The sequence below is a fragment of the Marmota flaviventris genome, chromosome 6 (genome assembly GCF_047511675.1).
Source record: "Marmota flaviventris isolate mMarFla1 chromosome 6, mMarFla1.hap1, whole genome shotgun sequence".
NCBI lineage: Eukaryota > Metazoa > Chordata > Mammalia > Rodentia > Sciuridae > Marmota > Marmota flaviventris.
The window spans coordinates 153650642-153670302 of NC_092503.1; positions in this window are offsets into that span (position 1 = coordinate 153650642).

Here is a 19661-nt window from a genome sequence, read left to right on the forward strand (position 1 = left end):
AAGCAAATTCTTAGAGACGTGAGAAGCATACCCATTCAGATGGTCAGGGAGAAGCGTGCGTCCGGGGCAGGGAGGTGGTTTTCCATCCCATCGGGCCTTCCTTCTGTAAAATATTCGATGAAGATGATTCAGCAGTCAGTTCTAATAAAGCATGACCAAGGCTACAGGGAGCCAGACCGGGTTCTGGAAGCTCATAGAAGAAACCTGCTTCCTTCCTCCAATTTCAACGTGTGCGGTCCCTCTGAAGGGCTCTGGACAGGTCAGACCCTTGACCAGCAGTAAAAAGGCCATAAGCGGGCCCAGGTATAAGCTGTGGCCATAGTCCCTGGTCGTCGCTTTTAGATTGTGAGGTGTTACCCACGAGGACGTGTGTAGTCCAGGAAAAGGTCACTTTCCCCTCTGAAGATGGTACCCTCTGGCCTTCCAGCTCATCATCTGTGTGTGTCCTCCCACCTCCCAGGACAGCCAGAGGGATCACCTGAGAGAAGACACAGGGAAGTACCGTGCACATCGCTCTGTCTTTCAGGGTCACCAGGAGCAGAGGGCAGGGTGCCTGAGGTGGAGGTGCAGCCCCACAGTGAGCCTGGGAGAGAGGCCCTGAGCCGGCGGCAGAGGCCAGGCAAGACCCGCCAGGCGCTCACATCTGCATCTGTTCTTGGATTTGCTTGTCGCCAACTGTGGCTGCAAAACGTTTCACTAGTTCAAAAATTTTTTAACTCACCCCATGGCCAGGAGAGCGAGGCCCGGATTAAGTGGATTGCTCCAAAGGAATGTCTGGCACAGAGTCCCTATTTCCAGAACTTTCCGGCACTGGCAGGTGTGAGATTGTGCAGTCACCCAGGGCCTGCCAGGGGGCCCTCGGGCTGACTGTGGAACACTCTGGGGAAAGTCCGCGGGGGCTGTGTGCTGTTAAAAGCAAGTCCGGAGGAGGTGCAATCAACACAGTTCCCAGGGCACTCTGCAGACATCAGACCCGGCCAGGACAGAGTCAAATTGTTGGGCCAGCTCCTAAGTGTGGGGAAAAGTGACGAGACCAACCTTGTCACCCAGCATTCTTTTCATCATGTCCTGTGTGTAGCAAGCGTCTCCCAGGGCACAGTGGAAGACACTTGAAGAGGAAAGAAGTCCTGGTTTATATTCACAAAGCTGAGGCCTTGGACATGCCCCCAGTCTCCCACTGTGGGCTCCTGCCTTCTTTCAAACCCAGCTTTAACCATGCCACACACTTTGGTTTGTTGTATGCTTTGACCTTGAGCTAGAGATGTGCTTCCAAACAAACCCCAGTCTCCATATTCCCAAGTGAAGGAAGCGAGTCGTGTGGTGGGTGGAGGCCCACGGGGGCCTCGCTGTGCGGGAGTGTCCAGAGTCTGCAGGTAGGTCTAGGCAGAGGGCCAGGGTTGTGACCCAGAGCAAGCACGACACTCAGGTTCGGTGTTCTGGGTATAAATCTTGCTTTCTTAACGCTCTCTAGATTGCCCCTTGCTAGAAGGCACAAGTATCTCCAGTTAGGGTGGCGGAAACCCTGGGAAATGACCTCAGGAAAAACTCCCTCCTGTTCTTCCTCCTGTGGTCAGCAGACTCCTGGGAAGAGGGTCCTTAAGGAACCTTCTAGTTCTTGCTGTTTCTGGGGCCACCAACGCACAAAGGCTCCATGCACACAGCACCCCCTAATCACAGCTCAGCCATTTGTATAAATATTCAGAAAAATTGAGAGCGTTTTGTATTAAATCGCTTTAAAAAAAAAAGTCAGTCACAAAACCGCTCCCGTAGAAAACAGCCCCTTTGTGGGATCCTGGACCTGGCTCTGTCACCGCGAGTGAAGGCTTCTTGCTCCATGGCTGCTCCCACACATAAGGGGAAGAAGTGAGAGGAGAGCTTGGCGGTTCCTCTTCCTTAAAAAGAGAAAAAAAAGATCTACGATTCCATGATTCCTCTGCCCCGGCAGTCATTTAGGAAGGATAGATTTACCAGTCTTTGGGACACACTTGTTCTGAACTATTTGTCATTTATTTGAAATTCCAATTTACCTGGGCGTTCTGTATTGTATCTGACAACCCAATAGCAGCTAGGGGAACAGAGAGAAGGTGACAGTGAGAATGGGGTCCCCTCCCACCCCAGATGTCATGGTGCACCACACGCCAACCCACTGCAGAGCAGGAAAACCCTCCACCCCCCACCCCCCCCCCAGCCTCTCTCCAGCAGGGGACATGGCAAACCCGAGGCTCCAGTGTTCAGTCAGGACATCTCGTGTGACGTGGCGGTCCCTGGGCATCCTCGGGGGTTGTGATAGGCGGTTTCTGAATACTGCACCTGCCAGTGCTCCACTCCCTCATATAGAACAGGGTGGCATTTGTCCTATGTGACCCGTGCACGTCTTCCTGTGTACTTTCCAGCATCTCTGGTTCACAGGACGTGGATGCTCTGTAACTAGTTGGTTAGAGCCAGCGTCGGGGACAAGTTTGTACACGTTCACTTCAGACACGATTTTTTCCCAGATATCTTCCCTCTGCACTTTGGAATCTGCGGGTCCCTGTGGATGCAGAGGCCGCCGTGCCTGACTCCCCTGGTTTTCGGTCAGCTCTCTTGGGGGACCCTTTACAGGGAGACAGTTCTTGTTTTTTCTGTGTGGAATAAAGTTCTGACACAGGACCCAGGCGGCGGATCACAGCTCAACAGAGAGGCTTGGTGTGTACACACTGGAGTGAAATGGCTCTGTGAGGGTGGCCTGTCCCTCCCCCGTGGCAGTAAGAGCCCTGCGGGTGAAGAGGCAGGGTTGCTCTGAAAGGAGGCAGGGAGGAAAGTCAAGTTCACTCAGCATTTGAGAGCTTGTAACGTTTTAAAAATAAAACTTGTTTGTTTTTGGTTTTCACCTTTACAAGTGACCCAGCGGGAGATATTGCATTGGGAACGTGGTTTGGAAATGCTAGGGGACTTACTCAGCCCGGTGAAAGGTGTGAAAGGTCTCACCCACCCCGGTCAGCTAGTGGAGAGTGACCTGCCCAGGCCCCCAGCTGCTCCATGGGATGTGGGGCTTAGATCCAGGCCTCACAAGGCCACCTCACTCTTTCTTGTGTCGACACTGCTGTCTGGGGACCCTTTCACAAGGCAGTCACACATCTAGAGGGCCCCTCAGGAAGAAGACGCCAGTGCCCTTGGTGCCGTGGGCAGAATGGGAACGTGCCCCTGTCCACGCAGGCCCTGTCTGCTCCCTACTCTTCCGGGCTCTCGGGCAAGCCGCAGCACAGGGGTGCCCCGAGCTGGCAGGTGGGAACCAACCGTCTGATTAGCTCATTTCAACAGGCAGAGGGTTGTTGAAACGGGAGCCTCAGCTCTCCAACAAACCCAGCTTGCTCCTGTCCCCCCCCACCGTGTTCATGCTGGGAGCAGCCCTGGCAACTGGAAAAATATTCTGGGAAAAGGTTGAATCTGGACAGGTACCGAAGGGCCCGACACTCCTTCCTCAGTGAAGGCTCGAGGAAATGGGCACGTGTAGTTCTCTGCTCACCTGTGGACGTGGGGACCCACCCTGCACGTGTTCCATTTGTGACTGGAAATCGTCCCAATGGCTGTTAGTCAAATTCAATTCCGTGGTCTCTTGAAGGGTTGTCTGCACTGGGAACAAAAAGACGGACCCAGGAATCATGTTCTATGTTCTGCTATACTGCTCTGAGAACAACCAGGGGCAGGGTTCTGAATACTAAATCGCATGGCTATGTTTTAAAATGCCTAGCCCCAAATGGTTCTGAATGAATGCGATACTGATTTTATACTTTATTTAGTGCAACTTTTATGTATTTACTTAGCTCCCAGAAAATGAATTATTTCATCTCCTATATCCTCTGTGTTTATACACACACACATACATACCTATAGTCTGGTCACTTGTGAGGAAGAAGAATGTAAACTATTGAAACCACATTGGACAAATGGCTTTAAGAAAAGACATGCTAGCTGGGATTATGGGCCACCTTGGGTTTCTTCTTTCACTCTTATAAATACAAAATCCATTTTTAATGAGTTTTTTTTTTAATTACAAAGGAAAGAAAACCTTTATTGCCCAAACCTACATCTAAAAACCAATTTCCCCAACTGCCTCGCAGTCCCGGCTCTTCCGAGCTGTTGACAAACAACACACATTACCATAATCGAGATAATTAAGGGCAGTGCCAGGTACTGTTCTCCAGGCTTCTGTGGCTCAGGGACTGCCAATTTCCGCTCCCTTCTAACAGCCCGAAGGCGTGGAGATTAACACCTACAAAGTGTGGTGGCTTGAATATAGATGAGGGGAGAGAGACAGGCTGCTTCCTTTGATTAAAACATTAGAAGAATAATTATTACAATAGTGAAATGGCTTAAGCCTTCTGTTGAGATTTTTTTTTTTCCTCCCCTGGTTTACTATGTATCTCTGGAACTTTTTTCATGCCTCCATATGGCAAATTACTGTCATTGAAAATCTTAGGCTTCAAGTTGAGAACCTTTTGCCTGGGTTGAGTTAGTGGTCCCCAAGACAGGGCGGTTTCATTGTGGCTGAGAGGAGAATATTACTTCTGGAGACCCAACAGGCATCTAATTTAACAATCACACCAGCTGGAGACAAATTATTGCCTTTATTGGAATCTACCATTCAGGAGTCCACGCTTTAGTTTCAGGGGGACGTGAGTGCTGGGACCAGAGAGCTCTTCTGCTGGTGGCTTCTTAGCAGGCTGAGCTCGACCCAAATCATGACTGGCTTCGAGGCCACGGGCCCTTCTGACGGGGAGGCTGTGATTACCGTAACTGTCACTCCTTTCTCTGTCCAACGCTCTGGAATATTTATGAAGTCACAGAGGGATGTGCACATACATCTTGGGCAAAGTTCAAATGCAATATTAATGCACCCCCTTCTTCAACGGTGATTTCTACAAAACTCTACCATGTAGCCCTGCTACAGCCCCCAGGGCCCGTCTCCAGTGTGAGGTCAGAGAAGAAGCAGGCACCACATTTTTGCAGAGGAAAAAATTGCTGGCTGTTCATTCTAAAGGTCTTGTGATCCAGAACCTGGTTCAGCTCTTGGAAAAAAGAAAAAGAAGTGCTTCTGCCAAACGCAGCACAGGGCCATGTTATCAGCTAGTACCTATCTCCGCTCTGCATGTTTAGTGGGAAACAGAGCTCACGGGGGACAGTGGCATTTAGAATTTCCAAGGCAGGGGAAAGAGTGCTCTTTGGTGCCTCTTTGGTGGAACAGATCTGTTCTGCCAGGAATTTCCAGCTTCCCTTCTCCTCCCTCTGTGCATAGTCTTTTTCTTTCTTTTTCTCCCCCCATTCTCTTTTGTAATGGAAAAATACAGTGTGAGACCCCGAAAGTTGAGAAGGGACGACTGGGAGCACCCGATTGCTTTCTTATTAGAGCTTGCTTACTGGGGGCTCCTGCTGGACACCTGCTTATTAGAAAAATTAAGTGCCTTCCTGCCGGAAACGTAATTGAATTGGGCCCGTTCAAATCCTGGGGGACACTTGCCTTCCGTCATTTCATTCCTTCGAAATCTGCGGTGCCTTTTGACCTACTTGATTAAAACAAAACAAAACAAAAAAGCTCTCCGTGTAATTGTGCGTATTGGGAGCCCAGGTCATTTTCTCAACCAAATCGTCCTCCTCAGCGCTGCCCCTGGGTTCACCCTGGCCCTTGTGGTTTCTCAGAGGAGATTAGAATCAACTTTGGGTAAAGTTTTTTTTTCCCCCCCTGGGATGATGAAATAGACAAAATTAAAATAGTATCCCAGATTAAATGGGGAGGGAGAGGAGGAAGGACTTCAGATTTCAGATCCAGGAAGTGGGCCAGATAGAGTCCCGGAATGGTAGCTCCGATGCTCACCATGGGCGCAAATGTGCCTGCTGTTTTGAGCACACCAGGCCGAGCCGAGTTTGGTGGCATTGCCATGATTGTTCCTTTGTGAAACACAGGTCCCTGGTGAACGTTTGTGACGCCTCCTGCTCCACTTGATTTGGCCGATTCACTGGGTCTCCATGCTGGTCCCCTGCAGCCCCTCCCCAGCCCAGCAATGCTTCCCTGGAAGTCCAGGGGATGCCTCTTGCCTACTTCAGAGTCAGGAGTGGAGCTGAGACCAGGACTGTCCACAGGCCTGGAGTGAGAGTGTGGTACCTGGAGCCCCAGAACCACAGGTCAGGACACGTGAGGCTGCATGCGTAGCAGTCTTTGAAATCTAACAAAAGTTCATTTTTTAAACAGTTGGGCACCGTGTTCACTTCCTGTGGTCGCTATAACAGATGACCGATAGCTGGTGGTTCCAAACAGCAAAGGTTCATTCGCTCACCGTCTCTGAGGTCAAGTTTTGAAATCAAGACACTCCCAAGCTTCCCCCTGAGGGCTCTAGGGGAAGGTGGGGGCCTCGCCTGCCAAGGTGACTGGTGACATGGGCCCCCAGCTTGTGACTCCATCCTCTGCCTCTGTGTGCCTCTCCTTGTCTTTGGATTTAGGGACCACCTGGATAATCCAGAGGGATCTCCTCCTCTCAAGACCTTACTCATGTATAAAAAGACCTGTCCCCAAATAAGGTCACACTCGCAGGTGCACTTCTTTAGACTCCTGACTCTGAAGTAGGCAAGAGGCATCCCCTGGACTTCCAGGGAAGGATTGCTTGGCTGGGGAGGGGGTGCAGGTGACTAGCAAGGAGACCCAATGAATAGGCCAAATCAAATGAGCCCTGGCTATGGCTCCAACCTGGTTTGTCAGAAAGACCAGCACTGGGGATTCGGGGCACTTGTGCCATTAGTGAGCCTGTGGATTTTGATTCTCATCCTGGTCCCATTCCCTGAGCACTGCTCCCGCCCAAATCCTGTGGGGGATGGGGTGTTTGTAGTCCAGGGGCTGACCTCCCTGGGTTCCCAGTCATATGCCTTCAAAATATCATCAAAACCCACTTCATGGGCTCAGAGAAGTAGTCTACTAATGCAGTTATTTCTTCAGGAACTAGGACTCTAACTGAATTGCACCCTAAATCCCAGCCAGGGCCTGTCCCCTCTGCGTGAGGGACTGAAAGGGGAAAAAGAGGTCTAACCATCAATTTGGATTGTGACTAATCAGATTAGCGATTTTTTCCAGGATGGAATAAACAAAAACAGATAAACGAACAACGCCAGGGGCAGTCACAGTGTCCTACGGGTGAGACGCGTTTTCCTCCCTGCTCGGTTGGGTTGCTTTGGTTGCGTTGAACTTGGGCACAGGTGTGACAGATGCCGTCATTCAGTTTCCCCAGGGCTGTCTGAGGTGGGCTGCTGTAGGGGCCTCTACCTGTCTGGGTCTCCGTCTGACATTTCTCCCCAAACGCCCTTCTCTCTGCTTAGTGAAGGGTCTCCTAGACTCCAGTCCAGGAAACATGAATCCTAACAGCTTCTTGGACATGAAACAAAAAGGATCTGGTGTCTGATATGTTGGGAAAACTCAGCGCATTATAATCCCCTCTTAGAAATCTCACAGAAAACACGAACATTCTCCATAACCTTGATTAATGTGAAGTTTTCCCAACTTATTTAACCCCAGAACTCCTCTTTCACCTAGTGCCTATTACACAGGGAGAGACAAATTCTGAAAAATACTGGTGTGGTAGTGGGTGGATTGGACTTGGAAACAAAAGGACTGTGTGGCTGGGTCTCCACCGTGATTTTCCGACTGTTCATATCAGGGAAGTTATTGGTGAGCCTCAGTTTCCTAATATGTCAAGTGAACATGTACAACACTGGCCCCACCTGCTTCCCTTAGCTGTCCATGAAAATTCCCTAAAATAGTAATGGGCTATTCAAAAACATCAGCACATATATGCACATATCAGATTTCGAGGAGTCGGCCAACTGTGGCCCACACATGAACTCTGGCCCGTTGTCTGATTTTATAAATAAAGTTTTATTGGTACACAGCCATGCTCAGCTAGGCCTGCGTGTCAGAACTGAGTCCTGGAGACAGATCAGTCACTCCTGGGAAGGTGAAGAAGCACAGCAGTGGCAAAGTGCAGAGAACAAAGTACTTTTCTCTCCATATGGCTCAGAAAGCAACACGTGTTTACTTATTTGGCCTTTGCAGGAAAAAAAAAAATTAGATCCTGATCTACAATAAGAAATAGTTTATATTCAAGGACATGTGTTGAGGGAGGAGAGATGACCTAGATGTGGCTCTGCTCCACGTGTGGAAAGGCCCTCAAGTGGCAACAGGCAGAACCCCGGTCTGGATCCTCGTCTCAGGGTGCCCAGGTGGCTCAGTCCCCTCCCCAGGCCTGGCAGGAAGGTGGTGAAGTAACCACACAGACTTTCTGGACAGTGTCCTGGGCGGTGAACTGCCTGGACACCGTGGGGGAATCCTGGAGGGCTGCCCAGTCCACCCCGAGGAGGAGGCACCAGAGGGCGTGGAGCGCCAGGCTGTGGGGAGGGCCGGAGGGACCCTTTGCCACAGATGCGTATTGCAAGTCATAGCTGTGAGTTTCTGAAAACCTTAGGGACCAAAGACAGAGAGTCACCTGCGAGAGCACATCCCACAGGATTAACCAAACACAGAAACATCAGTGACACTTTCAAATGTCTCATCCCCAGGCCCCCTGGGAATGGCCGGGGGCCCCAGTTTTGGAATGACCAAAACACTCAGAGCCATGTTCTGAAAATTCATCTTAAAGACTTCCTAGAGCTTGGCAGCCTCAACGCAGCTGGTGCATGATCACGGAGTCAGCGAGGCCATTCCTGGAGAGAAGAATTTTCCACTCAGCAGAGGGGCAAGTGGCATGACGGCAGTCCGAGGCCGGGGCCTGGATTACAGGGTATCTCGAGGGTCCCTGTTTCTGGTCACCCTGGTCTCGAGCTGCTAACAGCATCTGGCGTCCACAACCCTCGGCGGAGGAATGCTTGCTGGGCTATTTGTGGCACGTATCTCTGAGTGGGCACTTGGACACCTCCGCCTTCCTCCCCGCCCAGCATGGGAGTGAGGCTGGCCATGTTCATGGCAGGGAGGGACGAAGTGTTTCAGACTCACTATGATACTGCAATGCTCCTTGTCATTTTTATTTTGGTTCCTTGGATTGAACCCAGGGGCACTTAACCACTGAGCCACATCAACAGTCCTCTTTCATATTTTATTAGAGACAGGGTCTCTCTGAGTTGGCTTGGGCCTCACTAAGTTGCCGAGGCTGGCTTTAACTTGCAATCCTCCGGCCTCAGCCTCCCAAATTGCCACCTTGCCTGGCTGCTTCTTGTCTTTTGAGAATTGTTTTTTTGTGAGTGAATACTTACCTCTGGGCCATAAAGATCAGTCTGCCTGTCTCCCCTTGCTGAGCCGCATGTCCCTTTGTAAGTTAGAGGCAAATGGTCTCCCTCCTGTTTGGAACCCAAGTCCCTCCACAACCCAAGAGAAGGGATGCTCCCTGGGACTCCCCTGCCTCCCACAGTTGGAAGTGGATGCATTACTCTCCCCCACGCAGTGGTCCAGCCTCAGGCCCTCGTCCTTGTCCTCTCTGTGACCATCCCTGCTTCACGAGCCTCCTGCCACCTCTCAGCCCTTCCCTCTGAACTCCCCCAGGACCTGAGCGCTGTACTGCATTGTGGCATTTAATTGGATGCTGTTGTTTATGCTTCACTCTTTAAAATCTATGTTTCATTTTTCTGCCGCCCCCCTCCGGCAAGAACATCAGCTCCTTGAGGGCAGAGACCACTTGAGCCCCTCGGTACCAGTCTCAGATGACCGTTAGTGTGTGGTTTAGTTGTCAGTAAAAGCCTCATTCACGTGTACTGGGGATCAGGACTGGGGTGTAACTTTTGGGGGTACAATTCAACAATAACAAGAGGCATCTTCCATAGAGGGGTTTTTCTTTAATGTTGTTCCTTTAATAAACGCTGAGCTGAAACTCTTGAGGAGTCATAGGAAATAGCAGACCTTCATCAAGCATTGCTGTTTACATCCTTTATCATGCACACACAGGCCAGGGCACTGTCTCGGAGCTGGGAGTGACATGAAAGTGAGGTTCTGGGCCATTGTCCCTGCAGAGCCTGGAACCTGAGGCCCCTGATGGCGTGGTCTCTGTCCTGCCTGGAGCAGGAGGGCAGCCGGAGAAGAGGCTTCAGGGGGGCCTTGCAGCTGCAGCAGGAGAAAGGTGGAAAGGACCGTCCCCGAGCACCTTGGAGGGGAGGTCAGCCTGCACAGAGACCCTGAGGGACACCCCTTTCTTCCTGCTTCAGGGCTCCCCTGCCCTGGGCCTGCTGGTGTGTCCTGGCTACTTGGAGGTCGAGGCAGGAGGACCACTTAGTCCAGGAGTCCTAGGCCAGCCTGGGCCGCACGGCAAGGCCCTGTGTCAAAACAAACAAACAAAACCCCTACAAAAGCCCCAAAGTCTCCTGGACCTCCAAGCCCGTCTGTCACTTCTGTAGAGTGTCACTTCTGTAGAGTGCCTTTTAAAAAACCTGTTTTCATCACCTGTGGACTCTGTCTTTGGTGGTGTAGCTCTCGAGGAGGGCTCCCCTGCATCTAAAAATGGATGACCATTGCTTTCACTTAGGAACGGAGTCCTTTGTGGGGTGCTGGGGCCTCGGCACTTTTTAATTTTTTTCAGTTCTGGAGATGGAACCCAGGGCCTCACCCGTGCTAGGCAGGTGCTCTGCCTACACCCCCGCCCTACTCTGCTGCACTTTATTCTGGCCTTCCCAGTGCCGTCAGGGGGTGCACCCTGTTGTAGCTTTAGGAGGAAAGATCCATTTCTACAATAACATGAACACCCCCCCCACCAGCCTAGTGGGCAGGGGAAGGGGTTCCCGGATGCTTCCTGGTACCACGATGGCCCTCTGACTGAAACAGCTCAGATTCCTGGCAGAACTTGTGGGTCAGAGCTGACTGTTCCTGCACTGGCTGAGCTGACGTTTAACTGTCCCCAATGAGCCCTTTTGTCACGCTCTCATTTGGTTACCGGCATCACCTTCTCTGACACAACACAGCAAATAGACTACCTCTGCCTTTCGGTTTGAATGCGCTGATTTGTGTCTTGGCTCCTTAATCTGGTTTCTTGGGGGACAGCCGGGGTGGAAGGCTGACCTCGGGGGCTGCCCGGGAGGCCCTCTGAAGAAGACTGCAGAGGTGGATGGCATCTGTAGAAACCTCAGCCAGGGCATCTGCAGAGCCAGGCCATTGGGGATCTCGTGACTGGACCAGTCTCAGCCGGTCTCAGAGGCCAGTCCTAAGGGGCGGGGGGAGCAGGACAATGAGCTCATCCCACCTGCCCTGGCTGGTGTGGCTCTGGGCCCTGTGTGCCGTCCTGACCTCCTCCAGGCCCCGGCCCTGGTGTCCATGGGGTGGGGGAGTCTGTGGTCACCAGCCTGCAGCCAGGCCCTCTGGACGCTTTTGCAGAGTGCATAATCAGGGCCTGAGGGGGAACTTCCCAAGTGGAAGAACAAAGGAATCTTGAGAGGGGAGCTGATTTTAGGAATTAAGGAAAAAAACCTCCTTGCTAATGTGAGGGTGTCTGTGGATGATATGTTCTTGCTTACATATTGACTTACAGAGCTTACTCATTAAATCATGGACCCCGGAAGATGTTCTCAGCAGTGACAAATCTCTTGGCATGAAATACATCACGGCAATAAAAATTACTCCTGACAGGCAGGCGGCTGCTGGAGTGTGTGAAATAAATCTTAAAAACTGGGTTAAAACAGCAGGAGGCATGATCGTCTCGCAGAAATAAAAATGACAGCTGCCGAGAGTCAAATCTAGATCCTCTTTTCCCTGGATAATCAATGAACTATTTTTAGCTTTAATTTTTTTTTTTCCCCCTGACAACGCCTTGCCTCCCAGTTCTTGCCCAGAGCGTCTCCGTATTCCTCCAGCCTGGAATCGATGCTGTGTTAAAAAGAAGAAAGAGGTCATTAACGGGTGGACTGATACATTGATTTGACAAACTGGGTTAAGAGTAAGTGGTAGGGCTGGGGGAGGAGAAAGGAAGACACGCTGGAGAAATCAGCATACTTCCCTGGTCTTAAAGGGCTTCTGGCAGCATGAAACTGGCTGTGAGTTTTAGCCAGGCCCTGCTCAGTCGAGATTGATAACAACATGGACTGTGCGTGGCCCGTGAAGAGTCTGGAAGCACATGGGGATTCTCCCTCACCACTCAATCGCACGTCTCCCCAAGGAAGCTGCTCACACTCCCTGTCTTACAGATAAAGACTAGGTAAAGTGCCCAAGACCAGGTGAGTCTGGGTGACAGAGGCCGGTCAGGGAGCATGGAACGAGCCGCGGTGTCTTTCTTTTGATATGGAGGCCGGTGTTCCCTGGGCTGCTCAGCCGCATTCAGTCATCCTCAGCCTCCTCGGGTCCCCAGAATCCTGCCCTAAGTGCTTCCTCCACCTCTAAGTTCCTGGCTACTTAGCCAAGCCCACAAATAGAGAGGGACTTGTTCTCCAGCCAGTCTGGAGCAAGGAATCCAGGTGAGCGTGGTGGCGAGACCCATCTGTAGACCCCCAGTCCTGAGAGTGGCTGGCTTTCCCTTCCCATGCCAAGGACGGTCTGAAGGGGACACAGTGACCGTGGCCCAGCTGGCAGGTCCCGGGGAGTGTGAGGACCCAGCTGTACTTAGCCTTGGGGTCTGGCGGGTTTACCAAGAACAGTCCGAGAGGTATACAGATGTGCATCTTACTCTGCCCGGGAATGGCTAGTCTGTACCACTCAGGAACACCCACTCCCCGGGGTGCTGCGTTCCTTGTCCTTTGCTCCGTGGCCCAGAGGGACATGCTGTGCCTCGAGCTGTCTCTGCTGGCAACAGAGGCTTCGTGATGTTTGCTTAGGGGATGTTGGAAAGCATTTTCACTGTCGAGGAGGGGAGGGCTCAGGTTGTGAGAGCTGGCTAGGCAGGTGCAGGGACGGAGGGAGCTCCATTTCTCAAAGTAGCATTTTGGTGGCCCCTGGTTCCGTTGGTTGGTACCCACTGGGAAGGAAACCGAATTCTGCTGCTGAGTTTGGGAAAACCACATAGGCTTCAAATCAGTCTTTCCAGAAAACTGCTGGTGAGGTGTCCAAAGAGGCAGAGACCTGGGACGGCACCCACCTCCCAGAACCTGGGGGTGTCCAGGTGCTGTGTACTAGTTAATGTTTGTAGCAGCGTCATGAGCTTTGCTTTCCTGGAAATCCTCCACAAAAATGAGTAAGTGCTACGAATTGGGGAACCCCCGCCCCAGGAAAGCTGGTGATTAGGCATTCACATGCATACCACCGCCTCAGCCCCTGGAGGTCACCTGTGAGGGGTCAAATTGGTTTGGCAAAGTTGACAATACGTATGACTAAAATAAACTAACCCGATTACCTCTACGTTTAGCCCATGATGCTGTCCAGGAAAGATTTTAATTTGTCTTTTAAGAACCGTAGCATTTTTCAGTGTATGTGTACTAGCTGACGAAGTCCAAAAATGATAATGGCCATAGAAAAGATTTTTTTTTTAACATCTGGAAAATATCATCTTTAGTTCTACCAGCTAAGCATAGCACTTTTTGAAATAGAAATTTGCAAAGTTAAGTTGCTTGGCCAAGATTTATTTATTTATTTGCACACTGGGCGTTGAACCTAGGGCCTTACAAGTGCTCCACCACTGAGCTACATCCTGGCCCTTTTTATTGTTACTTTGAGACAGAGTCTCATTAAGTTGCTGAGGCTGGCCTTGAACCTGGGATCCTCCTGCCTCAGCCTCCTGTGTGGCTGGGATTACAGGTGTGCACCACTGCACTTGCTTGACCAAGTTTTGTTTTTAAGAAAGAAAACAAAAAGAGGGAAGCACTCTCCTTCACCCTGTTGAAATGAGCTTTATTCATGGTGGGAGTCCAATTGGAAGGGAGAATTTTCAGTCTTTCATGATCACTCAAGTTACCCTGATTCCAAAAACAAAAACCTGCTTTTCTACAAATGTCAAGCAAGTGCCAATTGCCCTCTTCTTCTCTTTGATTCCAATGTTCAAAAGTTATATTTTCTGACCTTGGTGGCTGAGCAGGAGTTTCAGGGGTTATGCAATAATGAGCTGAACTCTTCCTCGAAATTTTCACACTTTGCTACATCTGAGCTCCCTGAGAAACCATTCTCTGAAACGAGTTCTGTCTTTGGAATCATTTAAAAATGAGGCCTCTTCCAACCGGACAGTGAGGAAGTCAGCAGTCACTGTAGTATCCAAGTGTCCACAGGCGGCCACGGTCCACCCGCTGTGGGGAAGCTCACCAGGGAACCATGACTGAGGCGTGTTTGCTTTGGAAATGAGAGTGTTTCAGAGAGAAGTGGGGAATCCAGATGTAATGAAAGAAGCAAGGACAGGGCTCTCTTCTTTCTGAGCAACTCTTGTAACTCGTCACTCTGCATTGGACGCTATCACAACGCAGCTTGCGTTGGACGCCCTACCTGGCCCGGCTTAGTGAGACCAGCAGATCTCCCTGGTGCAGGAGAGCACGTGCACGCCCTGGTTCACGCGTGGTATCAAGTGCATCCCTCAGTGGGGCTGTTGAGAATGGGGAGGGGGACCCGGGATATCTCTGTGCCTTCCTCTCAACTTTGCTGTGCACAAAAAAGCTACTTTAAACCTTAGAGTCTGCTTGGAAAATGCAAAAGCTTTCATTCCCTGAGAATGGTGGGGAGGGTCAAGAGTACCAGGGCTGCGGCACTTTTGGTGGACGTCACGAAAGCAAGGGCCTGAGTGCCTATCTGAGGGTGCTCCAGACCTTGGGTCATTGGAAACTGGAGTTTGGGGAGGAAGCAGAGGAAGCAGGGTGCCCACGGATTGTGAAGGTCCTCGGTTAACAGTGGTGGGAGAGAGAGATCCCACAGTTTCACGATGGTTCCTTTAAGAACACTGTTTTCTGAAGATTTAGTTTATTCTTTTAGCTCAGTGCACCCAGGGGATAAATAAAAGTGACAGGTGGGATGGTCAGACAGTTGAAGGCCATGTGATCTGCAACGTGAGTCCTTCCTGGGAGCCCACTAATGCCTGGCGACATCCATAGAGACAATGAAATCATCAAACGCCCAGGTTGAGTGGGTTTATTAAGGGACACGGAGAGGGGCTAAGCTGTGTTCTGGGCATCTCTGGAACAACTCTGGAGGGCTTCTGAGAGTGAAGGCAAAGAGAAGCATGAAAGAGAATCTGACTGTCAAAGGAAAAAGGGTTTGATTAGCGCTGTGGTCAATTTTGAGAATATCGTTAGAGCTAGAAGTACACTCCCCACCCCGTGGCCTTATTGTGCCCCTTAACTAGAAATGGCTGATGCCAACACTCAAAGCAGATGGTGATTAAACTGGTTTAATAATAGAATCCAGAGCTATCGCAGGAGAACTTTCACTAGCAGACCAGTTTAATCCCAAACGATGCTCAGATGGTGAAAGAGAGAAGTCCAATCACGTGGGAAGGTGCTCATGATCTCCGAATCCTAGAAGACTGTGCTAGAAACAGAAGCCACCAGGGGACACGGATCTGCTGCTCTCTGAAGGTAGAGGAAGCCCTGATGGAGGGAGTCATCTCCTAGGTGCTGTGCAGATGGCTGGAAATTCTACCTTGCTTCATGGTGACTGACGTCCCCAAAATGGCTTGGATGGGACTTCCTGCTTTGCCTCTCTAGCAGTGCGGGTCTGCGGGGTTACAGTCTCTATGCTGTAATCCTGTAGAGTCCCTGCAGGTTACCAATACCTTGCCTCTGGTGTAACCAGGCCTACAGGGACCTTGGTTTTGGTCTTCCTGGTCCTGGTCATTGTCTCTAGACGTAAGTGGGCTGGGCCAGCCACCTGTTGGTAGATGGGGGGGCTGCTGCGGGTTGGTCTCCTCCTCCGCATGTCGCCTGGGTGGGTCTGCTCTGCCTCCTCCGCACGGCAAGCTGGGGTCCGTCTGCCGGACTAATTGTTTTCAACATACTCAAAATTGCACAGGAGGAAGGTGACAGGATTTGCGGGATGGAGAAACAGGACTGGGCGAGGTCTTCTGCTAGATCTAGCACATCTTTGTGTTGGATCCGTGGAGAGAAGGAAGGGTGATGGGAGAGGGAGGGTACTTCATGGGACAATTGGGCCCACACGAATTCAGCCTCTGGGGTGATGGGGTATGGGGGGCCATGAGCTGTGATCCCTGTTAAGAAGCTTGGCACTGAGGGAGCAGAGCTGGCCACGGGCCACCTGGCTTTGAAGGGAGAACCACAGCCGTCTGCCTACTGCAGACTGGGGATCAGACCCTCTTCCGTTTTCCTGGACCCAAAGCCAGGTTTCATAACCAGACTAGTTATAGCTGCCCAAGCATCTACGTCAACTTCTACCTTCATCTGCCGCCTTCCACGCCCCTTTAGACAGGTGCCATTCATTCCTGTGCCTAGCAAGGGCCAAGTTCCTGCTGTCCACAACAGAAGACTGCTGCCTGCCCCAACTGGAAATAGTTAAGAGCATCTTGAGCCCTGCTTGTCTCAGCTGACTTCAATCGGCATCACCTGGGGAGAATTTTAAACAGTGAGTCCCCTTCCCCTTCACATTTGGAATCAGCTGGTATGGAGAGGGATGGGATATTGGATTTGGATTGCAGCCCAGCCCAGGTGACCCTGTTGGTCAGGGCTGAGCACGTTGCTTCACTGAACCTGGGTCCGAGCTGTGCTTTCCTGCAGTGGGCTGACCCTGCAAGACCCTTGCTGCCTGGGCTCCAACCTTTGGAAATGTCTTGTTGCGGGCACACCCCACTCACCGCCGGGCCTGGTCTGCAGGGACGCCTGGTGTAGGGATGCCCTGCGTGGCCTCCGTAGCTTGTGTGCATACAGTTTCTCCTGGAGAACACTGAGTCATGTCAGCATTGCAGTAGAAACCGCTTCTAGTCACCAGGTCATGTTTTCTGCCCCCCCCCCTCAGTCTGTGGCTGTGACAATACACCAGGAAGACTAGGGAGCCCTGGAGGGGCGACCTGTCCTCAGGGTCTCCCCATCAACACAGTTCCTGTACTCTGGGCCCTGGGGGGACCTGGAGGGGCGTGCGTCTGGAAGCTTCTCCAGCTCAGAACTGGAGTTCCTACAGGAGGCCGCACAGGCAGGCAGAGAGGCAATCCGAGTTCACTCCGTGCCTTAGGGAGAGGCCCTGTGGCTTCTTCCCTCTGACCGCCTGCCTGTGCCGGACTGTGGGGTTCCTGTGTGATTGTACGGAGGCCCCAGGACAATGTGTGTCCTCCGAATCTAGACACAGGGTTGACCTCCTGTAAACTTGGGGCCTCACAAGCGCTTTCCCTGCTAGGTGTCTGTCATCATCAGGCGGGAGCTCCTCCTTGGTGCTGCCGTCAAGAAGAAAAAGGAAAGTGAGGATTCTCCGGGTCTCCACGGCTTTGGTTAACCCCAACCCCCCCAGGACTGATCTATCGCAAGTGAGAATTGAAGACAAGTCCAGAGGTTGTGAACTCCTCTTTGAAATTCTCATTGGCTTTTGAACGCACACTTCTGCCTTCCAGGGGGAAGCCACCTGCCTTTCCTAAAGCCAAGGCCAGGGGAAGGATTCTCGGATCTGTAAAACTAACCATAACTAACCATCTTTTTATTCTTTCTTAAAAGTTTTTGCAGTGTGAAGTGGTGGTGATCAGATGTAACAGCCCTGGGTTATCTACCTGAAATACAGCTTTACAAACCCAGGTCTGGTTGGGCGTGGTGGTGCACACCTATAATCCCAGCAGCTAGGGAGGCTGAGGTAGGAGGATCACAAGTTCAAAGCCAGCCTCAGCAACTTCGTAAGGCCCTGAGCAACCCTGTCTCAAAATTAAAAGGACTAGGGATGTGGTTCAGTAGTAAAGTGTCCCTGTTCAATACCCAGTACCAAAACCCCCGAAACAGTCCACCCCATAGGTATGGTTGTATTTGGAACACAAAAACCTAACCAAACCAACCAATGAATAAAAACCCAACTCCCAACTAGACTTTTAAGTGAAATTTCCTCAAAAGTTATTGAGTCAAGTATTTTCTAAGTTAGACAGAAATATTACTTGATGCTTTTCCCCCTGGGTGCTGGGGATTGGGCCCAGAGACTCATGCGTGCAAGGCAAGCGCTCTACCTCTGAGCCACACCCTCGGGCGCTCTGGTCTCTCTGTCCTTTACGTGAGGGACTGATGGGACTTAACAGTAGTCTCTGGGCTTGCCCCACTTTGTGCTGTGGGGAGCGGTGCTGATTTTTTAAGAAATGGAATGGGGGTTGAAAATGAAATATGGGTTTAGGCTGTGGAGCAAAATTCAATGAAATCAATAGGAAGCGCCTATATTTGCCTTCTCAGCGTTGGAACTGAGGGGGTGTCAACGCACATACATTTCCCAGTAATGAAACTTCAAGATGTGCTTCTTAATGGAAGATAATCAACTGCAATGCAAATTTAATGAACTCTGATGTTGAAATGCAAACCAAATCCAATATCCCACGGAAAATTAACCTAATCAATAATCTAATTTGAAGCTTTAAGCTGCGAACAATCCGCTGTGCTGACCCAGCCTGCCTTTTCAGATGTCACCCCACGGAGGTGGCCAATCCCTCCCAGGCCCGCCTCCTGTCTCTGCAATGCATGGAACTGGCTGAACACTCTGGCTGCCTGCCGTCCTTAATGAGGATGCATAGGGCTATTGCAGCCACCCATGCAACCTTGGCCCCATAAGACTTTGTAGGAAGGAAAAAACAAAACAAAACAAAAATCATGTGTGCTCATATAAAAGAAAAATAGAGGGACAGCCCTTCGTAGCCACCAGTTCCAGGTTCATTCCGGCCTCCCGCTCCCCACGTCAGCTCCTTCCCCTCCCCACCCAGCCTCCATATCAAGGCTCTGGCAGATTTCCCTGGACCATAAAGAGCTGGTTCCTGGGCCCCTCTGCCTCAGACAATGGGGTGATTTGCCCTGCACCTGCCCTTCAAAGTGGAACTCCCTTCCACAGCCTCTTACTCTCTTTCCAGGGTCCCCAGAGAGGGTGTCCCCATTGGAGCACTCACCCTCTCTGCCATGGCGGGGGCTGCACCTCCCACCATGCTTTCTGAGGAGTGTCCTGCAGGTGGTGGGGTCAACGTGTTTTTCTGGCTCTGCTCCTGATGGACCTCCCTGCGCTCAGGGTGAGAGGCAGCTGGTTATGTCGGCCTGGGGCACAGCAGAGGGAGCCCGGCTGGGGACGGGTCTGACCATCCCCGCAGAGCTGGGTTAGGTGACCTGAGACTGTCAGCTAAGGAGAAGGAAAGTGGAGAAGATGTCCACGGTACCCTGAATCCCCAGGAACAGGTGCACAGGCTCCATGAAGCCTGATGTGAGAGAGAATACAACCATCGGGAGCCTGCACCATGCAGAGGGAGCACAGGAAAACACAGAAAAAAGAACCTGATGTGTTTTTGTGTAGCTTTTCCTGAATTAGTGAGGAACACAGGTTATTAAGCCTTTCAAAGCGTATTCTGGAGGCAAACAAAGGCTTCCATAGCAGTTAATTTATAAAGATTTGCAGGCTTTGTTCTGAGCAGCTGAACTTGAGTAAATGCATAAGGGAGATGAAGCCTTAGCAATCATGGCTGGGAACAGTAAAGGGCCTACTGTGTGCTTGGTGGCTTGCAAACCACCTATGGGGTGCACACTGATGTCCAAGCTCAAGAGGGATGGAGGCTGCTTCCCAGGCCACAACAGTCAGAAATTGTCCCCTCCTCATCCCCTAG